General features: G+C 42.2%; 2 protein-coding genes across 10 annotated transcripts in view; one reads left to right on the forward strand and one right to left on the reverse strand.

Moving 5' to 3' along the window:
• Positions 1–23001, reverse strand: part of SUPT3H (SPT3 homolog, SAGA and STAGA complex component) — a 455041-nt gene that overhangs the window by 270456 nt on the left and 161584 nt on the right. The window lies entirely within an intron of this gene.
• Positions 21956–23001, forward strand: part of RUNX2 (RUNX family transcription factor 2) — a 486380-nt gene continuing 485334 nt past the window's right edge. Inside the window, exon 1 of the mRNA XM_045009227.1 lies at positions 21956–22012. The gene's annotated coding sequence lies outside the window, so the exon portion shown is untranslated. The remainder of the gene's footprint in view (positions 22013–23001) is intronic.

Genomic DNA, 23001 nt, shown 5'->3' on the forward strand with positions numbered 1-23001 from the left:
TACTCAGAAGCAATTTCTGTCAATTTTGGAGTACCAACAGTCACACTTGAATAACTTTTATCCCTTCAAGGGGAGTCTAACCCTGCTGCCAGTATACTACACTAAGTGGGCTTGTGGAAAAAACAAACAAGTTATACATTAATTTAATTACCACACTCAACTGGGTATGCTGAGTAGTTGGTAATCATGAAAACATTTCCAAATCCAGTTTGTCCCTGGTATAACCTGACGAGGCTCAAAAACCTTGCAGTTACCTGATATCCCCTGAACACACTAACATTACACTAACCATTAGCCTATAAGGGAGCTAGGATGAGATACTTGTGAGGGCAGGGCAAAGAGATGCTTTTTTTGCAGTCTTCTTTTTAATGAGCAGTGCCATGTCACTCAGTGCCTAATCCCAGCACCTCTTTCAGATGTTAGGAATTGGTAAATAGCAGCCCTCCTAACAAAAGATGGCTGTCATTAAGGGCATGTGCAACTGAATCATCCTAGATGTTTTACCCACTCTTGTGTCTCTTCTTCTCTTCCTCTAATACAAGATATTTAAATAACAAATGTTCTTAGATTAAAACCTATATCCCAAATATTCCTTTTAATACAATAAAATGTCTTGACTTGATCTGTTAATTGGCTGAGCCTTAGTCAATGGGTGAGGTTATCAAGGCGGCCAAGGCTTTATAAAGCAGTGTGCAAGTGACCAGGGCTGCTAACAGGGAGTTTCGCAAGGGAGTTAGGAAAGGGAGTGGAAACGGGGCAAGGTTCACTTACTGTTCTTCAAAACTTGTAAACTAAACTACATTCAAAACTTCTTGATTTAAACAAAACCCTTCCATTAACTAGGTAGCTGCAGAAGACAATGCAGGCAGAAGCCCAGCAGCAGAGTGGAGGCTATCCAGTTTATTGTGCTGAGTGCAGCATGTATGATTACCTGCCCTGTGGGTGGGTGGCGTACGTGTGCATTTGGTGCAAGGAGCTCCTGGCCCTCAGAGACCACGTACGGGCTTTGGAGGCCAGGGTGGCGAAACTGGAGGAGCTAAGGGAGGCAGAGAGGTATGTTGATGAGGCTTTCTGGGACACTGTAGAGTTGTCCCACCTCCGGTCAGACAGCCCACCTGCGCTGTTGAGGAGGATGAAAGGCCCAGGGAAGCAGAGCAGTCAATGGGAGAGAGCGAAACCTTCCCATAGTTGGGACCCTCCTTCCAAATGGTGTTAGGGTATTCCAGATGGTGTTAGGATACCTCTCCAGGGGAGGGAACTCCAGTCACTAGGAAAAGGCACGTGTTAATAATGGGAGATTCGATCATTAGAAAAACAGATAGCTGGGTTTGTGATGACCGGGAGAACCATATGGTGACTTGCCTGCCTGGTGCGAAGGTTGCGGATCTCTCGAGGCATCTGGATAGACTTATGTGTAGTGCTGGAGAGGAGCCCATGGTTGTGTTACATGTAGGTACCAATGACATAGGGAAGGGTAGGAGAGACGTCCTGGAGGTCAAATTTAGGCTGCAAGGGAAGAGACTGAAATCCAGGGCGTCTATGGTGGATTTCTGAGAAATGCTCCCAGTTCCATGCGCAGAGCCAGGTAGGCAGGCAGAGCTTCAGAGTCTCAATGCATGGATCAGACGATGGTGTAGAGAAGAGGGGTTTAGATTCATTAGGAACTGGGGAAACTTTTGGGATGGGGGGAGCCTATACAGGAAAGGTACCTAAACCAAAGTGGAACCAGACTGCTGGCACTTAATATTAAAAAGGTTGCAGAGCAGTTTTTAAACTAGGAGATGGGGGAAAGCCGACTGCTGCAGAGGAGCACATGAATTGGACAGAGACTTCTCTTAGAGGAGAGTCTATTGATAGAGTTTCTCTAGGTTACAGTCAGGAGCAGAGGATGGAAGAGGATAATGTAAGGGCCAGATCAGACAAGAAACATTCACAAAGAACCGGACACATCAGAAAAGGGCAGACAAATAAACAGTGACAGTGACAAGTTTTTAAAGTGCTTGTACACAAATGCTAGAAGTCTAAACAATAAGATGGGTGAACTAGAGTGACTCGTGATAAATAAGTATCTTGATATAATAGGCATCACAGAAACTTGGTGGACTGAGGACAATCAATGGGACACAATCATTCCGGGGTACAAAACATATCGGAAGGACAGAACAGGTCATGGGGGAGGGGGGAGTGGCACTATATGTGAAAGAAAATGTAGAGCCAAATGAAGTAAAAATCTTAAGTGAATCCACATGTTCCATAGAATCTCTATGGACAGTAATTTCATGCTCTAATAAGAATATAACATTAGGGATCTGCTATCGACCAGGACAATGACAATGATGATGAACTGCTAAGGGAAATTAGAAAGGCTATCAAAATTAAGAACTCAATAATAGTGGGGGATTTCAATTATCCCCATATTAACTGGGAACATGTCACCTCAGGATGAAATGCAGAGACAAAATTTCTCGATACTTTAAATAACTGCTTATCGGAGAAGCTGGTAAGGGGAACCACAAGGGGAGAGGCAACTCTGAATTTAGTCCTGAGTGGAGCGCAGGAGCTGGCCAAGAGATAACTATAACAGGACCGCTTGGAAATAGTGTCCATAATATAGTAACATTTAACATCCCTGTGGTGGGAAGAACATCTAACAGCCCAACACTGTGGCATTTAACTTAAAAAAGGAGAACTATGCAAAAATGAGGAGGTTTAGTTAAACAGAAATTAAAAGGTACAGTGACTAAAGTGAAATCCCTGCAAGCTGCATGGACGCTTTTTAAAGACACCATAATAGAGGCCTAACTTAAATGTATACCCCAAATTAAGAAACACAGTAAAATAACTAAAAAAGAGCCGCCATGGCTTAACCACCATGTAAAAAGCAGTGAGAGATAAAAAGGCATCTTTTAAAAAGTGGAAGTCAAATCCTAGTGAGGTAAATAGAAAGGAGCATAAACACTGCCAAATTAAGTGTAAAAATGTAATAAGAAAAACCAAAGAGGAATTTGAAGAACGGCTAGCCAAAAACTCAAAAGGTAATAACAAAATGTTTTTTAAGTACATCAGAAGCAGGAAGCCTGCTAAACAACCAGTGGGGCCCCTGGACGATTGAGATACAAAAGGAGCGCTTAAAGATGATAAAGTCATTGAGGAGAAACTATATAGATTCTTTGCTTCAGTCTTCACGGTTGAGGATGTTAGGGAGATTCCCAAACCTGAGCCAGCTTTTGTAGGTGACAAATCTAAGAAACTGTCACAGATTGAAGTAAAAGCAGCAAAGAGTCCTGAGGCACATTATAGACTAACAGACGTATTGGAGCATGAGCTTTCGTGGGTGAATACCCACTTCGTCGGATGCATGTATTGGAAATTTCCAGGGGCAGGTATATATATGCAAGCAAGAAGCAGGCTAGAGATAATGAGGTTTGAAGTGTTACTAGAGGAGGTTTTGGAATTAATTGATAAACTCAACATTAACAAGTCACCAGGACCAGATGGCATTCACCCAAGAGTCCTGAAAGAACTCAAATGTGAAATTGCAGAACTATTAACTATGGTTGTAACCTGTCCTTTAAATCGGCTTCTGTACCCAATGACTGGAAGTTAGCTAATGTAACACCAATATTTTAAAAAGACTCTAGAGGTGATCCCAGCAATTACAGAACGGTAAGTCTAACATCAGTACCAGGCAAATTAGTTGAAACACTAGTAAAGAATAAAATTGTCAGACACATAGAAGAACATAAATTGTTGGGCAAAAGTCAACATGGTTTCTGTAAAGGGAAATTGTGTCTTACTAACCTATTAGAGTTCTTTGAAGGGGTCAACAAACATGTGGACAAGGGGGATCCAGTGGATGTAGTGTACTTAGATTTCCAGAAAGCCTTTGACAAGGTCCCTCACCAAAGGCTCTTACGTAAATTAAGCTGTCATGGGATAAAAGGGAAGGTTCTTTCATGGATTGAGAACTGGTTAAAAGACAGGGAACAAAGGGTAGGAATAAATGGTACATTCTCAGAATGGAGAAGGGTAACTAGTGGTGTTCCCCAAGGGTCAGGCCTAGGACCAATCCTATTCAACTTATTCATAAATGATCTGGAGAAAGGGGTAAAAAGTGAGGTGGCCAAAGTTTGCAGATGATACTAAAATGCTCAAGATAGTTAAGACCAAAGCAGAATGTGAAGAACTTCAAAAAGATCTCACAAAACTAAGTGACTGGGCAACAAAATGGCAAATGAAATTTAATGTGGATAAATGTAAAGGAATGCACATTGGAAAAAATAACCCCAACTATACATACAATATGATGGGGGCTAATATAGCTACAACTAATCAGGAAAGACATCAGTGTGCAGCGGCAGTCATAAAAGCAAACAGGATGTTAGGAATCATTAAAAAGGGGATAGAGAATAAGACGGAGAAGATCTTATTGCCCTTATATAAATTCATGGTTTGCCCACATCTTGAATACTGTGTACAGATGTGGTTTGGAACAGGTTCCATATGAGGAGAGATTAAAGAGGCTAGGACTTTTCAGCTTGGAAAAGAGGAGACTAAGGGGGGATATGATAGAGGTATATAAAATCATGAGTGGTGTGGAGAAAGTGAAGAAGAAAAAGTTATATACTTGTTCCCATAATATAAGAACTAGAGGCCACCAAATGAAACTAATGGGCAGCAGGTTTAAAAAAAATAAAAGGAAGTTCTTCTTCACACAGTGCACTGTCAACCTGTGGAACTCCTTGCCTGAGGAGGTTGTGAGGGCTAGGACTATAACAGGGTTTAAAAGAGAACTAGATAAATTCATGGAAGGTAAGTCTATTAATGGCTACTAGCCAGGATGGGTAAGGAATGGTGTCCCTAGCCTCTGTTCGTCAGAGGATGGAGATGGATGGCAGGAGAGAGATCACTTGATCATTACCTGTTAGGTTCACTCCCTCTGGGGCACCTGGCATTGGCCACTGTCGGTAGACAGGATACTGGGCTAGATGGACCTTTGATCTGACCCAGTACGGCCGTTCTTATGATCTGTTACTTTATGATTACACATGGTTGTTTTAGATTTAATTTTATCCCAAAATTCTACCTATAGCAATATATAGAACATTTACCTTTACCTTTAATTTCAAACTGGATTATGTGTTTGTATACCAAAAATTAATTTTGATCATTTAATTTTTTAGTCTTTATTTTTCAGAGACCAAACCCTACAAATTTCACTTTTTGTTTTTGTATGGATTCTTTTGGTGCAGTCTGCAATTGTGCCACACTGCACACAAAATATACAATTTAATTAACTGTCAGTTTCATAAATACTACTCAAATGCATTTATGAAACTGACTTTTCAAGACTACAGCCTAGATTAAAATTGGGGATTATAATTTCACCATCTTTAAAACTTCACTGGTCGCAAAAAAATAAAAACATTTTCCAAAGCAGACAAAAATGAGCACATCACATAGGGACCATGCAATTCAATTGTTAGTACAGATCCAGACTAACACGGCTACCCCTCTGATACTTGACACCATGCAAGGCACTGCATTTAGCCGTATGGAGTGGAAATCCATCAACCTGATGAAGAAACTTGCACAAATACAGACAGATATCATCTTCCTTTCCAAATGCAAACGGATGGACATCATACCAATTAGACTAAAGGTAAAAAATCCACTGCTATCTACAAACTACACGGACCACAGTGAGAGATTATGCCATACTCTATCAAAGAAACTGAGGAACCACCTGATCAGCATCCTATGCAGCAAACAGGAAAACATCAAAAAAGAGCTCTCCAACCTGGAGACTCTCATTAATAACCAAACTTCCATACAAATGGACTTCACTAAAATAAGACAGGAGATCTACATTACTCACTTCACCTCTCTACAAAGGAAAAAGGACTGTAAGCTGTCTAAACTCCTACCTGCCACATGGGGCCACAACCGTGGTACCCCTAACCCACCCAGCAATATCGTCAATCTATCCAACCACACACACAGCCCAGAAGAAAAGTCTGTCCTATCTCGAGGACTCTCTTTCTGCCCTGCCACCCCCACCAACATGATACAGTTCAGCGGCGATCTGGAAGCCTACTTTCGCCGTCTCCGACTCAAAGAATACTTTCAGGACAACACTGAACAGCGCACTGATACACAGTTACACTCCCACCAACAGCACAAGAAGAAGAACTCCACATGGACTCCTCCTGAGGGTCGAAATGACAGTCTGGTCCAGGGGTCTCAAACATGCGGCCCGCGGGCCGCATGCGGCCCGCGGAGCTCTTCCCTGCGGCCCGCGGAGCTCCCCAGGGGAGCTCCGCAGGGGCCCCCAAGAGAAAAGCGGAGGCTCCCGTCTCCGCCCCTCTCCTGGAGCCTCGGCGCATAGAGCGCCGAGTCTCCGTCCGAGCGCCTGAGCCCCGCCCCGATCCGAGCCGCGTGGGGAGGGGGCGGGGCTGGGAGCTCTGGGCTGAGCGCTGCGCTCGGCGTGGAGCTCCCAGCCCCGCCCCCTCACCACGCGGCTTTGAGCGGGACCGCCGGAGACGCGCTCGGGTAAGGGGGGGGGGAAGCGGGACCCACCGGGGCCGGGCCGGGCCGGGGGGTGGGGGAGGGAAGCGGGACCCGCCGGGGCCGGGCTGGGGGAAGGGAAGCGGGACCCGCCGGGGCCGGGCTGGGGGAAGGGAAGCGGGACCCGCCGGGGCCGGGCTGGGGGGGGGGGGAAGGGAAGCGCTGGGGGCTGGGGGATTAGGGTGCAGGGTCCTAGTGCCTGCCCTCCGCCAGTACTGGCAAGGCAGGCTTCCCTTACCCTGAGCCTCTCCAACCCCAAACCCTCAGCCCCAGCCAGAGCCCTCATTCCCCCCGCACCCTAATCCTCAGCCCCAGCCCTGAGCACCCCCACATCATGAACCCCTCATCCCCCTGCACCCTAATCCTCAGCCCCAGCCAGAGCCCTCATCCCCCCACACCCTAATCCTCTGCCCCAGCCCTGAGCGCCCCCACATCATGAACCCCTCATCCCCCCGCACCCTAATCCTCTGCCCCAGCCCTGAGCGCCCCCACATCATGAACCCCTCATCCACAGCCCTCACCCCACACTCCAAACCTCTTCCCTAGCCCTGAGCCCCCTCGCATCATGAACCCCTCATCCACAGCCCTCACCCCACAGCCCAACCCTCTTCCCTAGCCCTGAGCCCCCTCGCATCATGAACCCCTCATCCACAGCCCTCACCCCACAGCCCAACCCTCTTCCCTAGCCCTGAGCCCCCTCCTGCATCATGTACCCCTCGCCCTCAGGCCCCACAGCCCTCACCCCTGCACTCCCTCCTATCCCCAAACTCCGTCCCAAAGCCTGCACCCCCACCCCCTGCCGCAGCCTGGAGCCTGCATCGAGCACAGAGCCTGCATCCAGACCCCCTCCCCCACCCAAACTCCCTCCCAGAGCCTTAGGCAGTAAATCTAAGTGCGTGTTTTGTCCTTTGAGTGAGGTGCATTACTGAGTGTATATATTTATTAAAACTGCGCGCGCTTAGGAGAGGAGGTGGAGAAGAGACAGGGCAGGGGCGGGGCCTCATGGAAGGGGTGGATTGGGGGTGGGGCCAGGGGCAGCAAGGGGGCGTGTCAGTGATGCGGCCCTCGGGCCAATGCACTAGTCCTCATGCGGCCCTCGGGGTCATTTGAGTTTGAGACCCCTGGTCTGGACCTATACATTGAATGCTTCCGCCGACATGCACAGGCAGAAATTGTGGAAAAACAACATCGCTTGCCTCATAACCTAAGTCGTGCAGAACGCAATACCATCCACAGCCTCAGAAACCATCCTGACATTATAATCAAAGAGGCTGATAAAAGAGGTGCTGTTGTCATCATGAACAGGTCTGACTACCAAAAGGAGGCCGCCAGACAACTCTCCAATACCAAATTCTACAGGCCACTTCCCTCAGATCCCACTGAGGAATACACTAAGAAACTGCACCATCTACTTAGGACACTCCCTACACTAACACCGGAACAAATCAACATACCCTTAGAGCCCCGACCAGGGTTATTCTATCTACTACCCAAGATCCACAAACCCGGAAATCCTGGATGCCCCATCATCTCGGGCATTTGCACTCTCACTGAAGGACTGTCTGGATATGTGGACTCTCTACTCAGACCCTATGCCACCAGCACTCCCAGCTATCTCCGTGACACCACTGATTTCCTGAGGAAACTACAATGCATTGGTGACCTTCCAGAAAACACCATCCTGGCCACCATGGATGTAGAGGCTCTCTACACAAACATCCCACACACAGATGAAATACAAGCTGTCAAGAACAGTATCCCTGATGATGCCATAGGACAACTGGTTGCTGAGCTCTGTGCCTTTATCCTCACACACAACTATTTCAAATTTGATGACAATATATATCTCCAGATCAGTGGCACCGCTATGGGCACCCGCATGGCCCCACAATATGCCAATATTTTTATGGCCGACCTGGAACAACGCTTCCTCAGCTCTTGTCCACTCACGCCCCTTCTCTACCTATGCTACATTGATGACATCTTCATCATCTGGATCCATGGGAAGGAGACTCTGGAAAAATTCCACCACGATTTCAACAGCTTCCACCCCACCATCAACCTCAGCCTGGACCAATCTACACGGGAAGTCCACTTCCTAGACACCACGGTGCAAATAAGTGATGGTCACATTAACACCACCCTATACCGAAAACCTACTGACCGCTATGCCTACCTTCATGCCTCCAGCTTCCATCCCGGGCACACCACACAATCCATTGTCTACAGCCAAGCACTGAGGTACAACCGCATCTGCTCTAACCCCTCAGACAGAGACCAACACCTACAAAATCTCCACCAAGCATTCTCAAGACTATAGTACCCGCACGAAGAAATAAGGAAACAGATCAACAGAGGCAGATGTGTACCCAGAAGCCTCCTACTGCAAGACAAACCCAAGAAAGAAACCAACAGGACTCCACTGGCCATCACATACAGTCCCCAGCTAAAACCCCTCCAACGCATCATCAGGGATCTACAACCCATCCTGGACAATGATCCCACACTTTCACAGGCCTTGGGTGGCAGGCCAGTCCTCGCCCACAGACAACCTGCCAACCTGAAGCATATTCTCACCAGTAACTGCACACCGCACCATAGTAACTCTAGCTCAGGAACCAATCCATGCAACAAACCTCGATGCCAACTCTGCCCACATATCTACACCAGCGACACCATCACAGGACCTAACCAAATCAGCCACACCATCATCGGTTCATTCACCTGCACGTCCACCAATGTAATATATGACATCATATGCCAGCAATGCCCCTCTGCTATGTACATCGGCCAAACTGGACAGTCTCTATGGAAAAGGATAAATGGACACAAATCAGATATTAGTAGTGGCAATATACAAAAACCTGTAGGAGAACATTTCAACCTCCCTGGCCACACAATAGCAGATCTTAAGGTGGCCATCCTGCAGCAAAAAAACTTCAGGACCAGACTTCAGAGAGAAACTGCTGAGCTTCAGTTCATCTGCAAATTTGACACCATCAGCTCAGGATTAAACAAAGACTGTGAATGGCTTGCCAACTACAAAACCAGTTTCTCCTCCCTTGGTTTTCACACCTCAACTGCTAAAACAGGGCCTCATCCTCCCTGATTGAACTAACCTCGTTATCTCTAGCTTGCTTCTTGCTTGTATATATATACATATATACACACACATATATACATATATACACACACATATATACATATATACACATATATACACCTGCCCCTGGAAATTTCCACTACTTGCATCTGACGAAGTAGGTATTCACCCACGAAAGCTCATGCTCCAAAACGTCTGTTAGTCTATAAGGTGCCGCAGGATTCTTTGCTGCTTTTACAGATCCAGACTAACACGGCTACCCCTCTGATGCAATTCAATGAGATTACTGATGTACTACTATATTGTTGTTTCTATACTGAAAACACTGATATTTTAAAACATCTCTTCGTTACACCATTAAAAAATAAAATACAAATCTATACAGTAATTATGAACATTTAAAAAATACAAGTCAGAATCTAGTCAGTAATGAAGATTAAAATAATAAAACTTTATAATTATACTTTGCACTTTAATAATAATAAACAAACAACCCTAGCCCTTTCTATAGTATCATAGAAACGTACAGTTGGAAGAGACCCCGAGAGGTCATCTAATCAAGCACCCTGCACTGAGGCAAAACCAAGTATACCTAGACCACCCCTGACAGGTATCTGTCTAATTTGTTCTTAAAAATCTCCAGTGATGGGGTTAGACAACCTCTCTTGGAAACACACTTCAATACTTAACTATCCTTATAGTTATAAAGAATTTTCCTAATACTTAAATATCTCCGCTTTTACTTCATGTCCCACCTTGAGTGAACATGGAGAACAATTGATCACAGTCCTCTTTACAACAGCTCTTACCATACCTGAAGCCTATTATCAGGCCCCACCTCAGTATTCTTTTCTCAAGAATAAACATGCCAATTTTTTAACCCTTTCTCATAGATCATGTTTTCTAAACCTTTTATCATTAATCATGTATATTTTGTGCATCGTATATATTTTGTGCGTCGATCACAAAGCTATTTTATAGACAGGGTAAACTGTGGCAAAAAGAGTTAAGCGATTTACCCAAGATCACAAAGCACGTCAATGGTAGAATTGGGAATAAAAATCAGGCCTCCTGGATCCAAGGCCAGTACCCTATCCATTCTTCATAGGATTACAAAATCATAGAAGATTAGAGTTAGACTGGATGACCCCCTGAGGTCTCTTCCAACCCCCTGCTCAAAGCAGGACCAACACCAACTAAATCATCCAAGCCAGGGCTTTGTCATGCCGGACCTTAAAAACCTCTAAGGATGGAGATTCCACCACCTCCCTAGGTAGCCCAGTCCAGTGCTTCAACACCCTCCTAGTGAAATAGTTTTTCCTAATATCTTACCTAGACGTCCCCCACTGCAACTTGAGACCATTGCTCCTTTTCCTGTCATCTGCCACCAGTGAAAACAGCCTAGCTCCCTCCTCTTTGGAACCTCCCTTCAGGTAGTTGAAGGCTGCTATCAAATCCTTCCTCACGCTTCTTTTCTGCAAACTAAATAAGACCAGCTCCCTCAGCCTCTCCTTATAAGTCATGTGCCCCAGCCCCCTAATCATTTTCATTGCCCTCCGCTGGACTCTCTCCAATTAGTCCACATCCTTCTTGTGGTGGGAGGCCCAAAACTGGACACAATACTCCAGATGAGGCCTCACCAGTGCCGAATAGGAAGGAATAATCACTTCCCTCAATCTGCTGGCAATGCTCCTAGTAATGCAGCCTAATATGCCATTAGCCTTCTTGGCAACATATCTAGCTTGACTCATATCCAGCATCTCATTCAATGTAATCCCCAGATCCTTTTCTGTAGAACTGCTGCTTAGCTAATCGGTCCCCAGCCAGTAGCAGTGCATGGGATTCTTCCATCCTAAGGGGAGGGCTCTGCACTTGTCCTCACTGAACCTTATCAGATTTCTTTTGGCCCAATCCTCCAATTTATCTAGGTTACTCTGGACCATATCCCTACCCTCCAGCATATCTACCTCTCCCCCCAGCTTAGTGTCATCCGCGAACTTGCTGAGGATACAATCTATCCCATCATCCAGATCATTAATGCAGATGTTGAACAAAAACTGGTCCCAGGACCAATCCCTGGGGCACTCCACTTGATACTGGCTACCAACTTGACATCGAGCCGTTGATCACTACCTGTTGAGCCTGATGACCTACCCAGCTTTCTATCCACATTATATTCCATTCATTCAATCCATACTTCTTTAACTTGCTGGCAAGAATACTGTGGGAGACTGTACCAAAATCTTTGTTAAAGTCAAGGTATATCACGTTCACTACTTTCCCCATATCCACAGAGCCAGTTATCTCATCACAGAAGGCAATCAGTTTGGTCAGGCATAATATGCGCTTTGTGAATCCATGTTGACTGTTCCTGATCACCTTCCACTCCTCCAAGTCTTTCAAAACCACGACCCAATCCAAGCATCTGGCTAACTCTTAGAAGAAATCCAAAAAGATGGTATTTGAAAAAGGAAGTTTGCAGTTGCTATTTCTCAGGAAAAAGTAGGGGCAAGGTCCCTTTTTCAAACCCTCAGGCCACAGACCACACAACATTTTAAATGGTCAAAGCTCAGAAATTCAAAGAGGAAGTCCTCTGGACCAAAGAAAACAACACCTTGTCCAAAAAAAACTATTTATGGGGCAAATTTAGCTAAGGTCCTTAGAACTGAGACTGTTCTAAAAGAGAACAGTCTAAATTAATTAACTTAGTGAGTAATTCCTTCAGAGAAATGGCTTCATTACCTTATTGAATTCAGAGGTAAAAAATCATTAGCATCCTAGAACATCTAAAAGGTGGTAAATAGAGATCAAGCTACTATAATCCCTTTTAAGAAACTGGAAATTACGGTTAACTGACCTACAAATTATCATGCATTTGAGAGTGGCCAAGTTAAACAGATGTAAGAACCTTACCTTTTTGATATATGAAGAAAGAAAATCTATAAATCAGGGGAACATAAGGATAAACAAGATCCACTTTGAAACCAAAATGATTTATAGTGTTTGCTGGTGTTGGATTTATAAGACTCCCTAAAATGAGAAGCAACTAACTAGAAGTCCTAGGACAGAGGAGGAACCTGAAAAATCTTCCATTCCAACATTTAAAGAGAGCTAATCACCACTAGGAAGGGTGGAGTTAGTTGTCCACTGCAACAACAACCTTCATCTGCACTCAGAGAAGAAATTAAATCACTAATTAAAGCAGTAGTGTAGTGGCTGTGCACAGGGTTTGGAATTTCTTCTTATCCTGACTAGAAATTCAGATAGACTCTATTAGAGCCCTACCAAGATAACTGAAAGGATTAAAGTGGTCCCAACAGCCTCAGGACTTTTAGTTAGCTGCTTCTCTTCTAAGCTACCCCTCTGATACTCTCTTCTAAGAGAGAGTCTTATAAATCTCACGCCACCACGCCCTAAAAATCATTTTGGTCTCAGAGCGCATCTGGATGCAAATGGAGAGTAAATGTTTTATCAACAGTAGTTTACTTCTGAACGCCTCTAGAGCTAGTGTACCAATTACGTCCCATGGCAAGTTTTCAATTATTTAATTGATCTCTGTTAGATAAAAGGGAAATATTAAACAGTCAGAACTTAAGTAATTTTAATTAAATATTTATACTACCCTTTAACAGTTAACAAAACTCTCCCCTTTATGTTTTATTTCAAATACTTTATCAAGTTGCATTACCACATTTTAACTGTTCACATTAAGTTTACAATTTGTCTTCATAAATGCATCACATTATTTCTATATTTTCCCTGGTCCCCTTTTCAATTATTTTAATGTTCTGCTAATTATAATAAACTCACATCTTGTGTTTGAATAAGTTGACTTTCTGAGGTATTTGAATATGAGGAGGATAGTGCTTAGTGAAATGAGATGGGGGGTTACACCACATAGGGAGCAGCATACAAAATGCATTATTAACTTCCACAATTCTTGTTGGTCATGCCTTTTTTCATTTTCTTTTTTATAGTTACAAGATTCAGAGAATTCTAAGTGCTCCCTTATCATGGCTGTACCTAAGGGGTATTAATGCTCAGGCCCAACTGAAATTAGTCTTCTTTACAACACTGTGAGGTCTTAGCTAACTCCTTCCATAGCTGTGTATTCCAATTACCGGCACTCTTTTAAAATAGTCAAATACTGTTATCGTACTGATGCTTACAATTATTTCTTCCCAAATGCACTTCCTGACATTTTTCTGAACGCAATTTATATCAGAATTTCTCTAGGCTTACTAGACCCTGCTATACTTCCCTCACACTGTGTGTTTGAAATACCTCTTAGTTCAGAACTAACTACAAATATGATCAACATACAATATATTTCTTCCTAAAGATCATCTACTGTTTACTAACAAGGTTTACTTTTAGTAATAAATATTTTTCCTTAACTCTGAAATTCACAAGGGCATATAACAATTAACAAAATAAGTAAAATAGTTTACAATATTTAGCACCATCAGGTTAATTCACTGATCTCAAAATATAATTATTCACAGTGAATCATCAAAAGAGTATAGATCTTTCTACTGGTGCCCTGCAGAAATCGATTCTCAGAGCAGAGGTATTCAATATTTTTATACATTATCAAAGAAAATATGAGAATACTGTTGATAAAGTTCACAGATGACAACTTGGTGAAACAGTACATAAAGACAGGTCAGCAGTACAGAGAGATCTGGATCATCTGTAAATTGAATGCAATCAAACAAATGCTGCCAAATGAAAGGATACACATCTAGGAACAAAGAATGTAGGTTATAGGTGGACTGGAGGACTGTATTCTGGTAAGAAGTAACTCTATAAAGAACTTGAGATAATAGCAGACACATAAAAAGGAGATCCCTGAAATGACATTTCTATGGGTGATTCTCAGCTCTGGTGGAAAGACACGCTAACTTTCCTCAAGTTAGTGTGCCAAAAATAGCAATGAAGCCAAAGGGTAGCAGCAGGTTTGTTCTCGGGCGGCAAGCCCAAGCTGATCCCAGCTACACTATTTTTAGTGTGCTAGCTCAAGCACAGCCAGCAGGTGTCTAACTGAGCTGGAAAGCACACTCCCAATTGCAGTGTAGATGTACCCTAACTGGCATTGTTGAGACAGGTGTCCACATGTTAAAAAAAAATGTTGAAAAATTGGGAAGGATTCAGAGAATAGCTGCATTAATGTTTTGAGGTTTGGAAAACATGTCTTACAATAGGGACTTAAACAGTTCAATCTATTTAGATTAATACAAAAAGGGTTAAGATATATGGATTGCAAAATATATGTATCTACACAGGGAGACAATATCTGATACTACGGGTCTGCAAACTAGAAATCTGGAAAGAAGAGGTGCACGTGCATACACACAAACACACACAGTCTCTCTCTCTCTCTCTCATAACGTTTAACTATTGGACGAGTTTACCAAGGGTTGGTAAACTGAGGTTTTTAATTCAAAACTGATTGTCTTCCTAAGAGCCATGATCTAGTTCAACAAGTTATTGGGATCAACATAAGAATTACTGGGTAAAATACAATTGCCTGTGTTATGCAGGAGATCACATTAAAAGTCCGTAATGATCCCGTTCTGCCCTTAAATGTATGATCATATGAATAGTTGTAACATTCAACTAACAATCTGGGCCCAGTTAAAATAGATTTAAACAGGTTGGGGGGGTGGGAGGGTTTTTCAAAGGTCGTATACTTTCTACAGTATACTGCAAACGTCTGGAAATAAGCATGTTGAAATATGCTAACAGAAGATAAGCACAAATCCAAAATCACTGTATGTTGTCGTTATCTGTGGCTGTATTACCGGGTATCCATTAAGAGACATAGGAAGTAGCAATTGATATTGTATCTCATTTTATTAATAAGTCCTAAATATTAGTGTATCCTGAGAAGCAGTGAGATCAATAGGAAGGAGCATTAGATGTCAAGCCAGATGGTTCAGAATTCTAATACTGGATTTACCACTAACTCACTGCATGGCCTTGGGCAAATCTCTTCATCTCTTTGCCTCAGTTATCCCATCTGTAAGTAGTACATATGTACTTACCTATACCAGAAGAGCACTGGAAGCAGTAGCTAGCTAAAATGCTATGAATATGTAAAGCTCTATATAAAAATAAATAGCAGCCTTGTTTTAACTAGTTCAAATATCTAAATGGACAGCCTGAAAAGATTTGGCACAATGGTATTCACATGACTGGTTTTATTTGCCAACAAAAAAATAAAAAGAATTTGTCTAATGTTAGTTAAATTATTCCAGAATAAAACAAATAAAGGTGTAATCACAATAGAGTTCTGATTTTTTTTTATTTGTAGTATTCCTTGTACAGAAAGACACAGTTACAACTCTGTCTTTAGAAGGACTTCTACCATTCTAAAAATACTGTCCCACAGCTGTTTAAAATTTATTTTTTTAGACCATAGCACCACTGTTTGGTTGTTTCCAATTTCTAAAACCACAAATAGTAAAAGTGTACTCAGTCTACTGCAAACATAAATAGCAAATGCACGCTTCAGCACTTTTAAAAGGATATGGAAATTGGCAACAAAAATGCAGTTCATGTTGAAAATTTACGAGGGCTCTGCCATATTTCTTCAGAAATACAATCAGGTAAAAATTAGGAAGATCTCTACCAGCTGGGTGGCATTTTTGTGTGTTTTTTTTTTCTCTACTTTTTTTCCCCCCCAAAATGAAAGACTTTCATTATGCAACTTCTGGCACTTGATAAAATAGAGCAATGGTACCTTTGCTAAAACCACAGTTTCTTTGGTTATGTTTAGCATTACACAAACATCTTTCACCTTAGATATCCTCTTGCATTACTGTGTTTAATTTGAAATATTCTGAGGCACATTATTTTTTGCAAAATTATTCTTATTACATATTTGTTAATGAAAGTACAAATTATTCTATAGTTCTCTAATTTCACAGACACTTATCCAAAAAGATAATATATGCATTTTAAAATATTTCAAGTTTTACAGTAATATTTTCATTAAAAATTATACTAGTCCAATCATTCAGTTTATTTTTGAATGGGATCTCTTTACTGAAAAAGAGGAGAGTTGAACATACACTGTATATATAGTGAGGTAGTTTAAATATGGATAACAAGGAGGGAACATTCCCAAACATGATTACACCACTTTTCTACATTTCAAAAATACAAGTCAATGGAAGTTCATCTTCAATGGGGCCATCTTCAAACACCCTTATGTGTTTGAGCCAGAATTAATACATAGGAAAAATCTCTATGCAATGCGAGAATATATTATACTCTCCATAGTCACCACTCAGGTAGTAATAGCTAATAGTCCCTTTCATTTAAACAGATTTTTGCATTTCTATAATTAAATTTCTGACAGAGCAATACTATTATAAATTCCAATTTTCTAAACAATTATTTCTAAAAAAAGATTACTGTAGGCCAAAATGTGTCATATCTGATTCACAACTAATGCAGCACGAGATTTTTTCTTTTAAAATTTGAATGTTTTCAGTGGAGAGGAAGAATACAAGCTTGACAGGTTTAGATGTTTTGCTGCTGTCATATAAAACTCAAAAAGGACTTTGATTAAAAAAATAAAACTTGACAAACAATTAGTCCATAATATAGTCTAACAACTTTAGAGGGGAAAATGATAACTGCCAAGATAGTATTTTTTTTTGTAAAAGCAACAACTGTACAGTTACTAATTTTTACAAGTTTTACTATGCATACCAAACATATCTTTCGTTAACATGCTGATTTTTAAAAAATTGTTTCTTTTTGCATATGTGGAAACTGGACAGACGGATTCTGAGAAGGTACAACACAATACTCTTGCACTGTATTTTTCTGTCTCTTGACTCAGAGATCAAGTCATGACCTGGGCAGGGGCGGCTCTAGGAATTTGGCCGCCCCAAGCACGTCCCAGGCATGCCTGCAGGAGGTCCACCCGAGCCGCGGGACCAGCGGACCCTCCGCAGGCATGACTGCGGAAGGTCCGCCGGAGCCGCCTGCCGCCCTCCCGGCAAAATGCCGCCCCAAGCGCGCGCTTGGCATGCTGGGGTCTGGAGCCGGCCCTGGACCTGGGTATTGGTCACCTTACTTAATATCTGTATATGCATGCTGAGGTTTACTTGTGGAATGCACCATGTGACACTTTCAAATTGTTCATCTACGGTATATAAAACAGTCAATTAAAAAAAATCACAAATAGGCATTTATCTTCTGTGCCCAGCCCCCCACACGCCCTTGCTTCAGTGTCTTTATAAGCTACTGGAGACGTATTTAGAGAATGTCATGTTAGGTAAAACTGCTATGAAAATTTAAACATAAAATTAATATTATAGTTGTTGTATAAGTAGACATGTTAGTAAAAGTGAAGTGAAAACTCTCAGAGTCTTAATTAACTAAGGCTATAGTTCCATGGCTTTCCTTTAAATAATTTTGAAATGCATTAATACAGGATTATTATAACACTGAATTTCCTTGCTGCTTAGTTTGCCTCACAACCTTAACACTATATGTAGATAGTTTTCATTTGACATTATGCTTTGTGATGGAAAACCTTTCCCAACTGCTCATTAGAAGCAAAATATTAGTTTAAAATTTTAACTGTTTGCTAAGTATAATTTTAAGTAGAAAAAATCTGGTTATAAATATAGAACTGAAGCTCTGTGATGTGGTTAACTGCACCTGCCACCCAACAGGATTTGCAGTACTATGGACAGACCTTAAAAAAAAATTACTTGACATAAGCAAAAATACTAGAAATTTATTTAATGGCATCATTTTTCTTCCCTTTTTAAAAAAAGAAAATCCAATTTACTAATATTTACATGTATAAAATTTTAAGTACACACTTGTATTTGTATAATAGTTAATATTAAATACAAAAATTTTATGTCAGTCATCCTCAGGACTAAAAACATCCAAAAAATGAAAGGAATTTCATATCAACCCTTTTTTCCTTGAAAAGTAAGTATTTAAAGGAAAAGCTGAATGAGTGAACACCGGATTCAGACAAAGTGTCTCTCTCATTCCTCAAAAACAAATACTAGAAACAGGGGACCAAACCCCAGGGTCAGAAACAAGAAACTGCTACAAGTAAGATTTTCTTTGGTGCTCATCATCCTGGTATATTTGTACATATGTTGACCAGGGCCAGCTCTACTGTTTTTGCCGCCCCAAGCAGCGCGCCAAATTGCCGCTGCGGACAGCAGAGACAGTCCATGTGCTGTTAGGGCAGCACGTGTGTTTCCGCGGCGGCAGCAATTCGGCGGCAGCTTCTATGTTTAGTTGCCCACAGCGGCAATTCGGCGGCTTCTGTCTTCCGGCTGAAGACAAGCTGCCACCAAATTGCTACCTCCATGGAAACGCGCATGTTGCCCTAACAGCACACGGACTGCCTCTGCCGTTCGCAGAAGCAATTCAGCGCACTGCTTAGGGTGGCAAACACACACGGACTGCCGCCCCTTGCAGATTGCCAGCCCAAGCATCTGCTTGGAATGCTGGTGCCTGGAGCCGGCCCTGACATTGACACATTTATTCTCAGTCACTCCCGTGAGGTATTATCCCCATTCTATAAATGGGGCATGGAGGTGCAGAGTGATTAAGTGATTTCCCCAAGAGCATAGAGCTGAGCTGGAAACAGAAATCAGATCTCCCAAGTCCCTATTCCCTGCCTTAATCACAAACCGCTCAACAACAACACAAGATGGTACAGGCCTTGAAAGTTCAGGCAGACACAGAACCACAGAGCAGCTACATGACATGTTATTAGGTGCAAAAATATCCATTGGATTACTGTTAGTAACATCATCAGAAAAAAGCAGTCGTGTCAAGGCTGCTTTATCCCTCCTGGGGAAGTACAGATAAAGGTAGAGCCATTAGCAGCACAGCTCTTGAATGAATCATAATGCTAGGGAAAATGGCAGAGACACAGAGCAACACAGAGAGATAGGGTGACCAGACGTCCCGATTTTATAGGGAGAGTTCCGATTTTTGGGTATTTTTCTTATATAGACTTCTATTACTCCCCATCCCCATCCCAATTTTTCACATTTGCTGTCTGGTCACCCCACAGAAGACAGACAGCATAATGCCCTGGGAACAGTGGGGTTGGAGGCGGTGTTCTCCAGAGGACCCTGGCCTGCACCGAGTCTCATGGACATGCTTGTAGCCCTTCTGTGCAGCTATACACTCTCCAATGACAGCAAAAGGGGGCAGCAACTTCACAAGTGTGAACTTGTTGAGTTTTTGAGGCATTATTTTTGCTGTGGGTTTTCCACAGGAGGAGACGATTTAACCCAATGACTCTCCTCAATACATCCTGAATGTAAGAAACACTCTGGCAATTCTTTACTCATAACTGAATAATCATATGTATTTAATAATTAGTTACCTAAATTAAATGTGCATATTAGAAATTAATACTTATGCGATATATAATGAATAATCATCTCTCAGCAACTTTAAAATAATAAATTACATATTATCCCATTTATCCATCCATGTTATGTCAGAATCTAGAGATGCTGCAGCAAACCTAATAACATGAATTCGATTTATAAATGGTGTTGATGTGAAATTTTAAAGGACTGAATTATTTGCATAATTTTTAAAGGGCAAATTCTGCTCCGTTATACCGATATATATCTACTACCTCCACTGGAGTTGCTCTGAATTTACACCTGTGTAATTGAGTGGAATTTCATTCTAAATTTATAGAAATTCAAAATGAGAGGGCAATTAAATTATTGGGAGGACTTTATTTGTGATCAGGAAAACTATGACGACTCTTGACATTCAAATTATTTATTATATATGCATTTGGTATTTTTAAGAAAGGTACTATACTGAAGCTGCTTTAAATATATGGTAATTAAAGGTCTTATTTTCTAGAAAAAGCCTGGAGTAGAAGGATGCACATTCTGGCTCCAGCCCTGCAAAGATATTTGCTTAACTTTACATACAATGAGAGGTCCTACTGACTTATCTGAGACTAGTCCAAGTGAGAGATCCTACTGACTTCACTGAGACTAATCCAAGTGTATAAATTTAAGCACGTACCTGGGGTCAGGTCTACACTACAGACATATATTGGTATAACTATGTCGCTCAGTAGTGTGGATCAAACAAGTTATACCGACTTAACTCCCTCTCCCTCAATGTACACAGTGCTATATCAAAGGGAGAGCTTCTCCAGTCGATATAGCTACCACCTCTCAGGAAGGTGGATTAACTACACCAATGGGAGAAGCTTTCCCATCAGCATAGCAGTGTCTTCACTAAAATGCTACAGCTGCACCAATATACATGAAGACAAGCCCTAAATCTTTATAGGATGAGTGCCTAAATACTGCTTACTGATTGTGTATTCGGTTTTTTTCTGGGTGCACAACTTGAGACCCCAGGGTTTGATTTCAAGAAGTGCTGAGAACAAGAACAGCTGCACACGAAATCAACAGAAGCTATTTTTTTTAACATATATAAAGTGTAATACAATGTGACATACTCCCAAAAATCAGATCCTGGGTGTTTCAAATTGGGCACGCAAAATTAGTAGATACTTTTGACCAGACACTCTGTGCTTCAGGTCCCCATCTGTAAAATGAAGATACCACCACCACCCCCCTAATTTCACTGGGGTGTTGTGAAAATTACATCCTTAATACTTATAATTGAATATCAGGGTTGGAAGAGACCTCAGGAGGTCATCTAGTCCAACCCCCTGCTCAAAGCAGGACCAATCCCCAGACAGATTTTTGCCCCAAATCCCTAAATGACCCCCTCAAGGATTGAATTTACAACCCTGGGTTTGGCAGGCCAATGCTCAAACCACTGAGCTATCCCTCCCCCTGGAAATAACTATAGTGGAGAGCACCACAGAAAGGCCCAGAAGGAAATTCTTCAGAGCAGAATTTGAATGTGGAAAAAACTAGTATTTGGTTAAGAAAATAAAGACTGTATCATAATGCACATGTGTAAACCTCCCATTACATATGCACAAGGGGGCCGAATTGAGTTCACACAGGCAACCTTATTTCTGGCATTTCCTAACTTTTCCGTGCTTGACTTTGTGGGCTTTAGAATGTTCCTTTAAGGTTGGGGGTGGAGGAGTTGTCTTTTGTTTCGGTTTTTTTTGCATGTAGTTTCCTAGTTTAAAAAAAATGAAAAAAAAAAAACAAATTCAATTATGTGACATCATACTGAAACCCACATGATTCATCAACAGGGTTGGAACCTTCAGATCCACCATAAAGATCTCTGCCAATAACATAGTAACTGACTGCAATAGCAAGTTGTTATCCTCTGTGTGGACCAGCATGAGGGAGAGGATGGGACACTCTGCCAGTGAGTTTCACAGATACTGCTGACAGCTAAGGAATAGTGAGATTTAGGAATGTTGGGTTCCATTCCATGGTCTAGAGGGAAGCGTACTCTAGTGGGCACAGACTCTTCTACCCACTTTCCGCAACCATGACTCCTTCTGCCCCACTTCCTCTAACTTGTCCTTATCCCCATATCCTGTCTCTTCCTCACCTCTATTTCTCACCTAGCCTGTCCCCATCTCCACTCCTTACGCTTCTCATCCGTATCCCAGTCTCCTTGCTCAGCGAGTCCTCACTTCTCCCCTCCTGACTCCTAGTCCCAAGTCTTTACCCCCACTGCCAGTGGGTTTTCACAGATAGTTGCTGACAGCAGAGGGATGATGATACTCAGGAATTCTGGGTTCTACTCCAGGTTATGGAGGGGAGCGTGTCTTAGTGGTAACAACCCTTTATGCCCCACCTCTAGCCTGTACTCCTTTGCAGCCAGATCTTATTTCCCCTCTCTGCCCCTGTCCCCCATTTCAGCAGCCTGTCTGTCCCCTTTTCTCCCATTTTCCCCACACCACGTCTCGGCCACTTCTCTCTGCTTCTCGGTCCTCTGAATTTCAGCCAAGCAGATTCATCCTTCTCCTCCTTGTTGCCTGGGCATCAGGAACATGGAGAGCACAGAAGAGGCATATGTTAACTGCCATGTTCAAAGACATAACTCATGTAAATCTGGTTGATTTTCATGGGGAGAGCAAAAGGCAGAAGCCACATACTAATATGACTCTTGCTGTCAAATGACAAGTATTTTTCCTAGCCTTGTTCTTAGAAATGGATGAACCATTTGGCAGAACTTTTCCAAAAAAATTCAGCCTGAGACAGATACTCAGCATGGAAAATTTCAGTTCAAATGTTAAAGTTGGGCAAAGTTACAAATAACTGAAATAGCCATAGAATGGGAAATGTTTGGCAACCTTAATAATAGACAGTTCTACCAGCCTCTTGTATAATAATTATTATTGCTAT

This window comes from Mauremys mutica, chromosome 3 (assembly GCF_020497125.1).
Source record: "Mauremys mutica isolate MM-2020 ecotype Southern chromosome 3, ASM2049712v1, whole genome shotgun sequence".
Classification (NCBI taxonomy): domain Eukaryota; kingdom Metazoa; phylum Chordata; order Testudines; family Geoemydidae; genus Mauremys; species Mauremys mutica.